Source organism: Colobus angolensis, unplaced genomic scaffold (genome assembly GCF_000951035.1).
Source record: "Colobus angolensis palliatus isolate OR3802 unplaced genomic scaffold, Cang.pa_1.0 Scaffold19, whole genome shotgun sequence".
Lineage (NCBI taxonomy): Eukaryota > Metazoa > Chordata > Mammalia > Primates > Cercopithecidae > Colobus > Colobus angolensis.
In genome coordinates, this window is record NW_012115043.1 from 7782208 (window position 1) to 7796824 (window position 14617).

General features: G+C 37.0%; 1 protein-coding gene across 1 annotated transcript in view; it reads left to right on the plus strand.

Moving 5' to 3' along the window:
- The window catches only part of HERC1 (HECT and RLD domain containing E3 ubiquitin protein ligase family member 1), a 248445-nt gene that overhangs the window by 12232 nt on the left and 221596 nt on the right, over positions 1-14617 (plus strand). The window lies entirely within an intron of this gene.

Sequence of the window (14617 nt, forward strand, 5' to 3'; positions counted from 1 at the left end):
TTATTATTTTAAAATAATTTTTTTTTTGAGACGGAGTCTTGCTCTGTTGACCAGGCTGGAGTGCAGTGGCACGATCTCGGCTCACTGCAACTCTGCCTCCTGGATTCAAGCGATTATCCTGCCTCAGCCTCCTGAGTAGCTGGGATTACAGGCACACGCTACCACGCCTGGCTAATTTTTGTCTTTTTAGTAGAGACAGAGTTTCACCATGTTGGTCAGGCTGGTCTCGAACTCCTGGCCTTGAGTGATCTGCCTGCCTCGGCCTCCCAAAGTGTTGGGATTACAGGCGTGAGCCACCGCGCCTGGCTATTTTAAAATAATTTAAAATACAGTTATTTTAAATTAAAAGAACAAACAAATTCCTAGCCATGGCCTGCAAGGTCCTACATGATGTAGTCCCTGCCTCCCTCTCCTTGTTTATTCCACTTCTCCTACATTGAACTATCCGTATTCCTTGACCGAGCTGGGCACACTCCCAGGGTTTAAAACTTGTTCATCCCTTTCCTCAAGTTTTTGCACTGCTGGTTCGCTCACATAATTCAGGCCTCTGTTTAAAGAGAGTGCCTCAGACTTCACCCCTATAGAGAGATCTTCAGTGAAAGCAATATAAAACAGTGGTCCCTCCCAACATCCCCTATCTTTCTTGCTTTAGTTTTTTTTATGGCACTTATGCTTCCTGATATTGAATTACTTGCCTACCTGGTTATTATTTGTCTCCCTCACTAGAATGTAAACTCCATGAAAACAGGAATATTAGATATGTTGTTTATTCCACTGCCTAGAAAAGTCCCTAGCATGTAGTAAACTAGGAGTACAACTCCAGAGTAAAACTGTCTCTAAATTAGATTAACTGATTTTTTGTGTGTGTGTGTGAGACAGGGTATCACTCTGTCTCCCAGGCTGGAGTGCAGTGGTGGGATCATGGCTTATTGCAGCCCTGACCTCCCAAGACTCAGGTGATCCTCCCACCTCAGCCTCCCGGGTAGCTGTGACTACAGGCGTGCACAACCACACCCTGCTGAATTTTTTTTTTTTTTTTAGATGGAGTCTCACTCTGTTGCGAGGCTGGAGTGCAGTGGTATGATCTCGGCCTATTGCAACCTCTGTCTCCTTGGTTCAAGTGATTCCCCTTTACATTGTGAAATGTTAGGATTTAGAATTTATAACATTATCAAGAGCATATAATTGTTCATAGAGTGTGCTAATATGTTAAAAAAACCCAAAAAAACCCAAAAAACCAAAAACTTGAATTTTTAGCTTTGTTCTGGTTGCAAGTGTTTAAGCTATTTGGTTGTCCCCTAATGATAATGGTAGTAATGTTAATATAATAGTAATATTTCCTCTTGTTTCTGGTAAGTTATTTTTCCTCACTCTAAACTCCTGATTTAAAGTCTCTGTTAAGCTGGGTGTGGTGGCATGCCTATAGTCCTAGCTTCTTGGGAGGCCAAGGTTAGAGGATTGCTTGAGCACAGGAGTTCAACACTAGCCTAGGCAACATAGCCAGACCTCTCAAAAGCAAAAAAAAAAAAAGGATAACGTCTCTGTTGCTTTTGATTTTTTCTTGAGATACATTGTTGTTTTTTTTAAAAATACGGTAGTATTTATGGAAAGCTTTTTAAAGTTTTGAGGTATTTTAAGACCTTAGTCACTATACCATAAAACTCTTCAGTCATGGCCACCTTTATGTGATATAATTCAAAGTAAGCAGCCTTGATAACTGATAGCATTGGAAATAAGTAGTTAACCTAATTTAGAACTAGGAAGATTATATTTCAGTGTTAATATAATTTAGAAGCATCGTGGGCCATTATCTTATTTATGAGGTATCATTGAACTTTCATATATAACCAAGTATTCAGTCATGTATAAAGAAATTTAGTCAGTAATATGATCATAGTATCTGCTTTCTCAAAATTTGCTCATTCTTTTGGAAAGAATGAGGGATGGAGAATGATGGAAAGATTTATGTAATTTAATGATGGTGGTGTGGTGGAAGAGTAGACAGACGCACATATAAAGAAATTAGCACATACTGAACATTTACTGTGCAATCACTGTTCTAAGCAGTTTCATGTATTTTTTATTTTTAAATTGGCAGATGAAATTGTATGTATTTCTTGTGTGCTGCATGAAGTTTTGAGGTATATATACATTGCAGAATGACTAAATCTAGCTAATTTACATATACATTACTTCATTTAGTCATCATTTTTGTGGTGAGAACACTTAACATCCACTCTCTTAGCATTTTTCCATGTATTATTTAACCCACGTTTAAACTTATGAGCTAAAACTTTATTTGCAGATAAGGAATTTAAAGCACAGAGAGGTTAAGTAACTTGCCTAAGCTCATACTCAGCTAGGAAGTGATGCAGACTGGATGAGAATTCAGAAATGAAAAAGTGTTGGTGGAGACTGTGAGGGGCAGAGCATAGAAATGGCCAGCCTCAATGACATAGTTTTGGCTGATGTAAAACCCCATCCAAGTAGTGTCATGTGGGCAAGACTGTGGTATATGGGCATTCAGGAATTCATGGTGACAATGAGACAGAACTTTAGAGAACCTATTGCTTTGATTTCTTAAAGCATGTTTCTAGTTCTGTTTTGCCAAGGAGAAGAATAGGTGTTAGAAGAGAACAGTAATTGGTGTAAGGATTGGACTTTGCTATTAAAAAGTGAATCTCAGTGAATCTTTATTCCTTGAAATACGAAGTTTTTCTTGGTAGTCCTTGAAACCCAACGATATTAAGGAGCAAAGTTAAGCAAACTGTCTAGAGTACAAACAAATAGAGAATAACAACTTACATTTATTTATAGCTTTTTAGTTTATAAAATGCTTTTGTAAACATTTTCTCAATTGATATAAATAACACCTCTGTGAGACAGGCAGGCAGATGTTATTCTCCCATTTGACAAACTTCCATGGAAGAGAGAGGGAACTGCCTTAGGAATGAGCCCCTGAATAATCTCAACCTCTAGTTGTTCTTTTTTATGATGTGAGCAGAAATGAACTGTTCTGGTTCTGCGACCAAAGCCTAGAAGTTGCTATTTCTTTGTAAAATTGCCAGAGTATGAGTAGTGGGCTTCTGTATTGTATGGTGCTGCAGGTTTGTTCTCTAAAATAAGTGATTGGAAAGCTACTTATTCTAGAAGCAGAAGAGGTACTTGGCATTAGGAATGGATCAAGATGGCTTATGGTAATTGACATGTTCTTAAATAATGTTTGTTATACCAAAAGCCTAGGCGTTTTACATAAATGTCATTTAGATTAAAACTATAATTCTAATGGCAACACTATAGTATCTTTTAAACCAATATTTTAATGAAAACCTACTAGCTGCAGTAATACTGAAGTGGTTTTGATTGTATCTATGGATTAGCATAGAGGTGGGGCACTTTACTCTTTAGAAGTTGAAAAAGAAAGTCGGGTAGCTTCTAAAAAGGCAGAAGTGTGGCAGTGGTGAAATGTTGATAAAAGTTTGGTATGTCCCATTTCTCTTGTTCTTTTGAGAATAGTTTGAAATACTTTGGCTAATTTAAATTGGTCTAAGATATTAAGAAGGATTTTTCAAAACTCTCAAAGCTCTGCCATATAAAGGAGTAAAATCCAATACGAATTCACAGAGTCACTTAGCTTTAAAGTAATTGATTAGTGACAAAATGTGACTTTGTTTTGCAAAAATCTAAGAAATGGTGAATTTTATATTATTATATTCGTATTTAAGATGTCTTTCAGTTCTTTCTGTTATTTTTTCCTGGTGCTGTCTTGTACTGCCTCCTTATCACCTCCCTCTTCCTTTTCGTCTGCCATCTGTCGGTTTGGCTCCTTATTTCAGAGTAGGCAGGCAGGAAAGGGTTTTTGTACACAAGATAAAACTAGTCCTGTTTGGGAGCTCAGTGAGCTGGAGTGCTTATGCAGTAACTCTGCTGACAATAAATTCCAGAAGTACCAAAGGCCCATAGGGCTAGAAAGACAGCAATGACTCTGCAATATTGTCTGCAGTTTTTTTTCTGTGACTGTTGCTTTATTTAATAAAAAATTTTTTAAAATAAATAATACTTAAACACTTTTTTCACAGAGAGCTATAAATTGGTTAGATACTGTTAACAGACTTGCAAATAAGAGTAATTACATAGGAGAGCTTAGCATGTTGATTGCTTGTGAAGTTCATATCAAATGATTGCTTATGGTACTCTAGAAATATAATTTGATCTTAGTAAATTAATACTCTCTTGTGCCTGACTCTGGATTAATATATTATGGGAATAGGTAGATACTATGATAATTCAATTCCCATACAGCACTTTTTCTTATCTTTTTATTATAATATATTTTAAATATATATTAACATAAAAGTAGAGGGAATAGTATAAAGAGCTCCCATGTACCCAGTATTGAACTTCAAGAATTGTCAACTCATAGGCAGTCTTGTTTCATCTATATTTCTGTCTAGCACCTCTCATCCCCAATCCTTGCATTGTTGTTGTTATTATTTGAGACAGAGTCTCATTCTGTCACCCACACTGAAGTGCAGTGGCGCGACCTTGGCTGACTGCAACCTCCGCCTCCTGGGTTCAAGCGATTCTCGTGCCTCAGCCTCCCAGGTAGCTGGGATTACAGGCATGTGTTGCCACACCTGGCTAATTTTTGTATTTTTAGTAGAGATGGGGTTTTGCCATGTTGGCCAGGTTGGTCTTGAACTCCTTGCCTCAGGTGATCCATCTGCCTCGGCCACCCAAAGTGTTTGGATTACAGGTATGAGCCACCATACCTGGCCCCTGGATTGTTTTAAATAAAATCCTTGACATACATAATGTTTACCTTTCAGATATTTCAATATGTTGAGTTTTAAAAGATAGAGTCTCTCTTTTTATAGCATAACCATAATAACATGATACCAAAAAATGTATAGCAAGTTCTTAATATTAAATATGAATCAGGCTTCATATTTCTCTGATTTATAGATAAATATAGATCTATAGTTTATTTGCTTGAAGTGACATCCAAATAGGGTTCATACTTTACAACAATTTGACATGTTTATTACATCATTTAAAATCTTAGGCTCTCTTCGTCTCTTTTTTTTTCTTAATTTTTAAATTAGAGAAACTAGGTTGTTTGCCCTGATAAGTTTCCCTTAGTCTCATTTTGCTGATTGTATCTCTGTAATGTCACTTAACATGTTCTTCCTGTCTCCTGAATTTCCTGTGAATTGATAGGTTGGTTTGTATTTTTTTTTCTCTCAGTAAGAATACTTCATAGGAGTGATTTGTGTTTCCATCAGGAGATATGTAAGGTCTTATGTCTCTTTGTGATGTTAGTAGCTATTGATGATAATTGCTTAGACTTCGTAATTCATCAGGGATTGCAAAATAGTGAAATTCTATTGTTCCTTCTTCATTCATGTGTTAGATGGCGTTTTCTTTTTTTAGTATTTCTTCAACACTGTAAGTTGTATGTTTAGCACACTATATGCCAGCACTGGTACTGGGTTGATTGGCAAGGTTCTGTGGTGGAATTCCTTTCAAGGAAGAGTGCAAGTCCTCATTATTGAAAATTTGGGAATGTTGAATAAATAGACTTTATTTAAAGGATGTTGGTAAATAAATAGGTTAAAATCTCATCATGAAATAAATAGCTTGTGACTTAGAGTGTGGAACTGGTCACTGATGTTTGTTCTTTTTAAGAGGACAATGTTGATATTCAGAAATTTCAAAAGTAATTTATGCAGGGCAGTAGTTATTAGTTTCTTGAGCCAGATTTCTCAGCATGAACTTGAGAACAGACCTGTTGTGTGAATCAGATTAATAAAATATTGACTTTACATAAGACAGCGTATTTTTATTAAAAGTTGTCGAAGAACTGGAACAGCAGCATTTCCCAATGTGGCTCCTTGACAAAAGGGTTCTGGAGTCAAATAAACTTGGGAAACAATGTGTACTTTATTCTATCTTGGAATGTCAAGTACATATTAACATGTAAAAGACTTACAGTAAAGAAGCCTGTTTAACATTAAACTCAATATTTTCCAAACTTATTTGATCTCTGAACGTTTTTTCCTCCTTATAACATCTTGAGGAACTAAGTGATCTGAGGAACAAATTTTGGGAAATGTTAGGTGATATGGTTTGGCTGTGTCCCCACGCAAATCTCATCTTCAATTGTAGTTCCCATAATCCCTATGTGTGAGGGGAGGGACCCAGTGGGAGGTAAATTAATCATGGGGATGGTTACCGTCATGCTGTTCTGATAGTGATTTCTCATGAGATCTGATGGTTTTAAAAGGAGCTTTCCCTCCTTTTGCTAGGCACTCTTTTTTCTTGCCCCCATGTAAAGAAGGATGTGTTTGCTAACGTCTTCCACCATGATTATAAGTTTTCTGAGGTCTCCCCAGCCCTGTGGAACTGTGAGGCAGTTAAACCTCTTTCCTTTATAAATTACACAGTCTTGGGTATTTCTTCATAGCAGCATGAGACCGGACTAACATGTTAGAGGATTTGAACAAAGTAAAAAAAAATACCCAACCATGAAGAGTGTGTTTGCCTTCACTACAGTGATGTTGAGAAACTTTTGATAGGTAAATAATAGGACATTTTTCAGTGAGAAAAAGCCAGAGGCAAATGTGAGTTCATTGTTCCATCTTAGCCTGTAAGCATTACACTTACAGGCTAAGTAAGTGTGATATACGTTCATAGAAGTGTATGTGTAGTAAGTGTGCAGCTTCATAAGTTTCACAGGGACTTTGGAAGATCACAAATGCCTCTAAGAAGATCATAATCATAGCTCACATTGGATTTATTTTCATATTCTGCTTATTTTTTGTCAACCTGAGAGATTCTCAGGAGGGAGTTAGATACAGTTCAAGATGAGGAAACAAGAAAAACTTCCCATTTTCTTTTGAATCAGATCTTTATAGTGTGACTTAAGTGTGTTGTATGAAAGTGAATTCTCAAGGCAATAGATGTATTCAAAGTAAAGTAAGCACATACACATTTCCAAATCAGTTTGGTCTTTTAGATTTTCCCTACTAAAACTTATCTGCAGTCATGTTACAATGCAGATTTGCCTAGATGTTTTCTAACATAGGAATTCATACTGTTTTGAAACAATGAAAATGTGGGTTGAAGATTTAAGAGATGGAAGGTTCTGTCTTCCTATAATTTTTGGTGAACCAGGCTATTCGCTGCCCTTTAGCTTCCTTCTGTGTAATTTGTACAAAGGACAAGCCTAAGTAAACTTGTCATCTTGCAGTCTGGATTTTCTCTTACTTGTAGGAAGGGTAGGCAACTTAGTGTCTGTGTTTGTGGGAACAGTGTCTTTCTGCCAGCTCATTTTTGAGCGAGAGTTACAAATCTAGCTCTAAATTTATACAGATGGATTCAATGTAATTACTTAAAGAAAAATGATTATGTTGTAAGGAAATTAAAAGTGAAATTTGTTTAATACAGATACTCCTGGGAATGAATGAGTTTATTACATATGCTCCATCAGGAAAAACATGGTTAATAATGGAAAAACCATGTTTATCATTTAATTCCTAAATATACTTTTATTGTAAAAGATAACCTTTGGTTTTTTCCTTTCCTCTTTTATGTTTTGGGGGCTCAGCTATGCCTGATTCAGCTGTTTCTATACTTCTCCCCAAATTCTGATTTTGAAAATTTCTCAAATTTATAGAAAAAATGAATAATAGCGCTTTTCAGCTAGATTCACAAATTGCGACATTTTGCTACAACTGCTTTTTTCCTCTCCTCTAAACATACATACATTTTGCTTTAAGTGAGAATAAGTTGTGATCATCATTATACTCCCCATCCTCTCCCAGTACATTGGCATGTATCCCCTAAGAAGGACATTCTCCAACATAACAAGTTGTGGTCATCATTATACTCCCCATCCTCTCCCAGTACATTGGCATGTATCCCCTAAGAAGGACATTCTCCAACATAACCGCAATACTTTTACCACACCAAAGGAAAATAACATTAATTCATTATCACCTAATATGCAACATATGTGTTTAAATCTTTTTCATTTCCCACATGTATTTTATAGTTGCTTTTTGTTTTCTTCGGTTCCAGGATCCAATCACATTCACATACTGCTTTTGGTGTTTATGTTTCTTTAAATCTAGAATAATCCTCAGCCTTTTTTTTCCCAAATGACATTAACTTTATTGAAGAATCTAGGCCAGTTGTCTTATACAATGTCCTACCATGTGAATTTGCCTCTTGGTTCTTTAATGTTATATATTCGAGTTAAACATTTACTTCATTTACACTATGTAGGTGATGTTATGTACTCCTTAAATCACCTCAGGAGGCACTTAATGCCATTTTCCTTTTTTATAGGTGACACTAAGTTTGATTGCTTGTTTAAGGTGGTAACTATTGCCAGATTATTTCTTTGCAAATGTACACTTTTTTCCCCTTTGTAATTAATAAGCAATTAGGCAGTGGTATTTTGAGATCACGTGAAAATTGTCTCTCCTACAACCCTTTTCCACTGGTTTTAGCATCCATGGAAAACTATCCTTGTCCTTTTTTTTAAATTAAAAAAAAATTAAGCAATATATACAAATGATAAGAAACTTACGTAGTATAAAAAAGTTTGTAGCAAAAGATTTATCTCCCTTTCATTCATTCATACTGTGTCTTCATTTTCCTAGTTTTTCCCAGAGTTAACTGTCATTGGTTTCTTATGTGTCTTCCAGAGATTTTCAACCACTCTAGTATTGCATTCATATATATAGCCCTTCTTTTTTTTATTTTTACACAAATGGCTTATTTCATGAAACATAATAGTTTAAAGATACTCATAGTATATATCAAAATTTCTTTTTATGGCTGAGTACTGTTTCAGTGTATGTATATATACCATATTTTGTTTATCCATTCATCTGTTAATGGACAGTTTGGTCTATTTCTGCCTTTTGATTATTGTGAATAATGCTGCTATTAACATTGGTGTTCAAATATCTGTTTGAGTCTCTACTTTTAATTCTTTTGTATATATGCCTTGATGTGGGTGCTTGGTCTGCATCTTAATATATTTTTAACTTAGTATATCGTAGTTATCATTTTACAACTTAATACATTCCAAATAATTGTAGATCTTCCTCATTCATTTTAATGATTGCCTTGAATTCTAGTTTATGTGTATAATATATTTAATCAGTTTATTGTTTGTGGACTTTAGATCGTTTCCTGGCTGGATGCAGTAGCTCACACCTGTAATCACAGCACTTTGGGAGGCTGAGGCAGGAGGACTGCTTGAACCCATGGGTTCGAGTCCAGTCTGGGCAACATAGTGATGAGACCTTATCTCTTTTTTTAAAAAGCAAAAAACAAAAAACATCATTTCCCCTTTTCATTGCTTTTATTACTTTTTTTGTTGTTGTTGTTGCTATTCTGAACAAGGCTGCAATGAATAGGATATTTCTTAGTTTAAACAGTACTTTGTTTCTTGATTAAAACTACACTATGAAAATGTTGACTGAGCCTAGTCCCGCTGAGTATACCTTCTAAATGTCCTTAAAATTCATCTCCTTACGAGCTCAGTATATTGTTGCTCTTTTATTTTAGGCCTATATCTCTCAACTCAACTTTTGCAGTGGCCCAGGATTGGTCTGTTGTGTGGTGGCCATTCTTTCCCTTCATTGTCTTAGTGTTATCGACAGCTCCTCATGTGTAGCCTTGTTATGGGAACATTATCATGTTGTATTGTAATTGCTTATATATCTTTATATGCTTTGAGGTTCTGAGTCTTTTAGGAGCACTGCTTTGTATGCAGTGGAATTTACTGTGTATAAATTTTGCACATTCTTGTTAAGATCTTTGTAGTGGTAAATCAGAGTACCTCTATTAAAATTAACACGTAATTGCAGATTTAGAAAAATGCACAAATAGGACTGACCCTTGGTTCATTAGAATATACTGGGGGTTCATGCCTTTATTTTTGTTTATTTTTTTGATAAAGAGGTTAAAGGTAACTTTGAAGCCAGTCAGTGGTTGATACTATTGTGTCTTCCTCCTCCTTCCATATTTCTTTTGATACCATTAACTCTTTCAGATAATCTTTTGAATTTTATTTTTTTCTCCTTAAAATCATACTCATATATAAGTATTCTGTGACTATTTGAGGAGCTAGCCAGAGTACCTACTTCTGATATTTTTGCTGTTTCTTAATTTTTTATTTAGGGAGGGCGTAAGAATGAGTTCTTGAAGTATCAATTGGCTATAACATTGGGAGTTCTGTGAGGATAAATTTACTAAAAATGTTGATTGTGATGATGTAGGCTTTCCTTTATAGTTGCTAACAGATTGATGGTTCTAAAGAAGTGGGAAGTGATTTGTTTTCTATAGGCAAGATGGTAAGGACCCTCAGGATCTTCACTGCTCTAGAAAGTATACTTCTGTTGACATGTAGTGTCTGCTTCATGGCCACTGGTCAGCTGCAAATTAAGGTATTTGCATGTGCTGATATTTCTGTTTGCATTTCTGGATTAATTGTATCTATTACCATAACAGACTGTTGAACTTGACAAATGGATAACTTACTTTACTCTTTTTTTTTTTTCCCAAAGATTCTTTCATTAAGAAGTGTGTTGATGAGCAGTGTACAGTGGCTCATGCCTGTAATTCCAGCACTTTGGGAAGCTGGGACAGGAGGATTGCTTGAGGCTAGGAATTTGAGACCAGCCTTGGCAACATAGTGAGACCTTGTGTCTGGAAAAAAGAAAAAAATTAGCTGAGTGGTAGCATGTGCTTGTAGTCCTAGCTACTCAGGATGCTGAGGCAGCAGGATCACTTGGACCCAGGAGTTCAAGGCTATGGTGAGCTATGATTGTGCCACTGCAGTCTAATCTAGGCAACAGAGCAAGACCCTGTTTCTTTGAGGAAAAAAAAAGTACATTGATGTTCTAAAAACGAAACACCCATGTTTGATAGCAGCCATTATTCAGAATCATTACATTGAAAACAAAATCATTTAAAAACATAATAAATTTGCTTATAGCTGCTTGTCACAAACTTTTTGTACTAGAACATTGTAGTGATGTATTTTTTTTTGGTCAACTAGAGTTACTATAATGCTATGCTAAACTTCTATAAAGGAATACAAAAGAAGAAACTTAAAATAGCTGATGTTACTTACCTTTAGGGGATATATGATGAACAATTAGAGACCATACAGGGTAACAACTAATATTTATTTTTATAGTTTTCAAAGTAGTTCCTTGTGACAGATACAGAAATTCCAAGATGAGAAAAATAATTGAGAGTTAAGGTTGTTCAAGCAGGTTTAATTTGGGCAGGGGGCGGGGGAGGTAGGATTTGAATTAGTAACTGTAGAAAATATAAGTGGAAAGGAAGGGGTGGGCATTACAGAGGACAACAGCATGAGTAAAGGCACAAAGGTAGGAGTGAACATATCTCAACTGAGTGATGTAGGGATTGGTAGGAATTCCTACCTGACTAGAGCAGAGACAATTGGGGAGCATGGGGTGGTAAAATTTATTAGGTTGGTGGGGACAGCTGATAATGAGCCTTAAGCAGACTAAGTGATTTTAAGCCTGGGGAGCTATCTATATCAGTGAGGGTCCTGCCAGGAAATAAATGTACTAGTTGTAGAGATTTGGGTAGGGTTAAGGAGAGCAACAGAGTATTGTCATGTTCCCAAGGCCTAACACTATTGGGAAGTCGTTAATATACTTTTAAGTCTGACGAGAGCTGGAGCAATGGAAGCCAAGCTAGTGGTCAGGACCTGTAGCCCTAGAGGAAATGGCTTTGTGAGGTGGGAAGGGAACTAGAGAAATAAAACCCCCAATTTCTTTTACTTCTCATCCTCCCATTTCCTCTATGTATGCCTCTCAATGGCCCAGTGCAACTGGAAGTAAGAAGAAAACTTGGGCAGTATAATCCCAGAGGTCAGCCTCAAAGAGTGCAAAGCAGAGCTTGGAAGGGTAGAGAATAGGCTTAATTTGAGGAGGTTGGGGGCAAATAGAGAATGCCTAGTCCAGCACCCATTTTAAATTATTGCAAATTTATAAAGTAGGGGAGTGTTATAATGAAAATGCTCTTGGAGGAAGATTTGGTTTAGTGGATTTTGAGCCTTAAAAAAATCACTCAGGCCGGGTGCGGTGGCTCACTTTGGGAGGCCGAGGTGGGTGGATCACAAGGTCAGGAGTTTGAGACCAGTCTGGCCAACATGGTGAAACCCTGTCTCTACTAAAAATGTAAAAATTAGCTGGGCACGGTGGCGTATGCCTGTAATCCCCGCTGTTAGGGAGGCTGAGGCAGGAGAATTGCTTGAACCCAAGAGTGAGCTGAGATCACACCACTGCACTCCAGCCTGGGTGACAGAGCAAGACTCCATCTCGGAGGGGGTGGGGGGAATCTCTCTCTGGGCAGAGTTCCAACTTATAACAACAAAGGCAGAATACAATCTATTATCTGATTTATCCTTATAGCCCCCACCGTAGCTCATTTTGTTATTTCTCCATAGACTTGTTAGGTCAGAATTCCTCTTCCACAGTGTTCTGAGCCCTTGCAGTGAGAAAGCTGGGGTGCCAGTGGCTGAAAGGGATAAAAGAGTAGGGCAGAGTACCAGCCTTTCATAGCATGAGTCTGGTTGTGGGGTGGATGGAGCAGTAGTGATGAAGACAGGTACACGAATAATAACAAACCAGGCAGAGTATGATAAATGTACATACGTGTAAGCAAAAGAGAGTTAGAGGAGAAAGTGATTAAATCTGTGTTGGTGAGCGTAGGGTGATTTCAATGTGAAAAGCTTCATGGAAGAAGTCACCTTTGAGATAGGCCTTTGAAGGAGAAGTGTGGATTTTGACAGGTAAAGATTACGTAGGTAAGGTGGAAAGATTGCTTGAGCCTAGGAGCTTGAGGGTGCACTGAGCTATGACTGCACCCGTGAATAGCAGCTGCACTCCAGCCTGGGCAACAGAGCAAGACTCTAACTCAAAGCAAAAAAAAAAAAAAAAAAAAACCACTTGTGTTCTGCAGAAATGCTCATCAGAGGTGATTTGGGAGGTATCTGTAGTGATGATGAGTTAAGCTTTAGCAATGAACAGGAAGTGGTTGATGTTAAGAAAACATATATTGAGAAGAAAAAGGAGGTTCTAGAACTTTTGGGAATACCAGCATTGGGTGGACAAGAGGCAGGGCCTACAAGTAATTGGGTTTTGTTTGTTTGTTTTTTTTTTGTTTTGAGACAGGGTCTTGCTCTGTTGCCTAGGCTGGATGTGGAGTGCAGTGACATGATCATGGCTCACTGCAGCTTTGACCTCCCAGGCTCAGGCAATCCTCCTGCCTCAGCTTCCCAAGTACCTAGGACCACAGAAGCATACCACTATACATGGCTAACTTATTTTTTGTAGAAATGGGGTCTTCCTGTGTTGCCCAGGGTGGTCTTGAACTCCTGGCCTCAAGCAGTCCTCCTGCCTCAGTCTCCAAAAGTGCTGGGATTACAGGCATCAGCCATAGTGTCTGACCTTTTGTTTGTTTTTGGTCAGCTTTGATGAGGTATGGTTAACACACAGTAAATTCACCATTTTAAGTCAACAGTTTGATGAATGTCAATATAATTATGTAATTACCACCACAATCGTGATGTAGTCTCTTTTCATCATACCCAGGAAGTTCCCTTTTACCTCTTGGCTGTAATCTTCTCCACCTGTTCCTTAGCCACTAGCAACAACTGATGTGCTTTTTATCACTGTGGTTTTTACTCTAGAATTTCATGTAGCTAGAACCATAGTTATGTTGTCTTTGTGTCTGGCTTATTTTGCTTAGCATATGCTTTTGAGATTCATCAATGTTGAATCTCCAAATAATGAATAATAATGCTTATTCATTTTGCTTATAATGAATAAGCGAAGTCAGTAGTTCATTCCTTTTTGTTACTGAGTAGTATGCCATCGTTGTATGCACATATTATGATGTGTACCTATTAATCAGATGATGGACAGTTGAGTTTCCAGTTTTTGGCTATTATGAATAAAGATGCTATAATTACTCATGACCAGGTCTTTATGTAATCATGTGTTCTCATTTTTCTGGGCAAATACCTAAGGAGTAGAATTGTTACATATGTGGTACAGCAGTTTCCCACGTCACATTTCTACCAGCAGTGCATGAGAGTTCTACACACTGGTGGTGACATCCTCACCAGTACCTAGTATTATCTGTATCTTTAAATTGAGCCATTTATTGAATTTGTAATAGTATCTTGTTGTGGTTTTAATTTCCATTTCCCTACTGACTAATGGCGTTGAACATCTTTTCATGTGCTTATTTGGCTATTTATATATCTTTGGTGAAGTGTCTGTTCAGATATTTTGCTCATTTAAAAAATTGAGTTTTCTTATTGAGTTGTAAGGGTTGTTTTTATGTATTCTTGATACAAGTCTCATTGGATATGTTTTACAAAATATTTTCTTTCATCTTGGGGCTTGCCGTTTCATTTTCTTATTTATGTATGTGTTCATCATATCTAAGCCTTTTCATTTTCTTAACAGTGCCTTTTTTTTTTTTTTGAGACAGAGTTTTGCTCTTGTTGCCCAGGCTGGAGTGCAATGGCACGATCTCGACTCACTGCAAC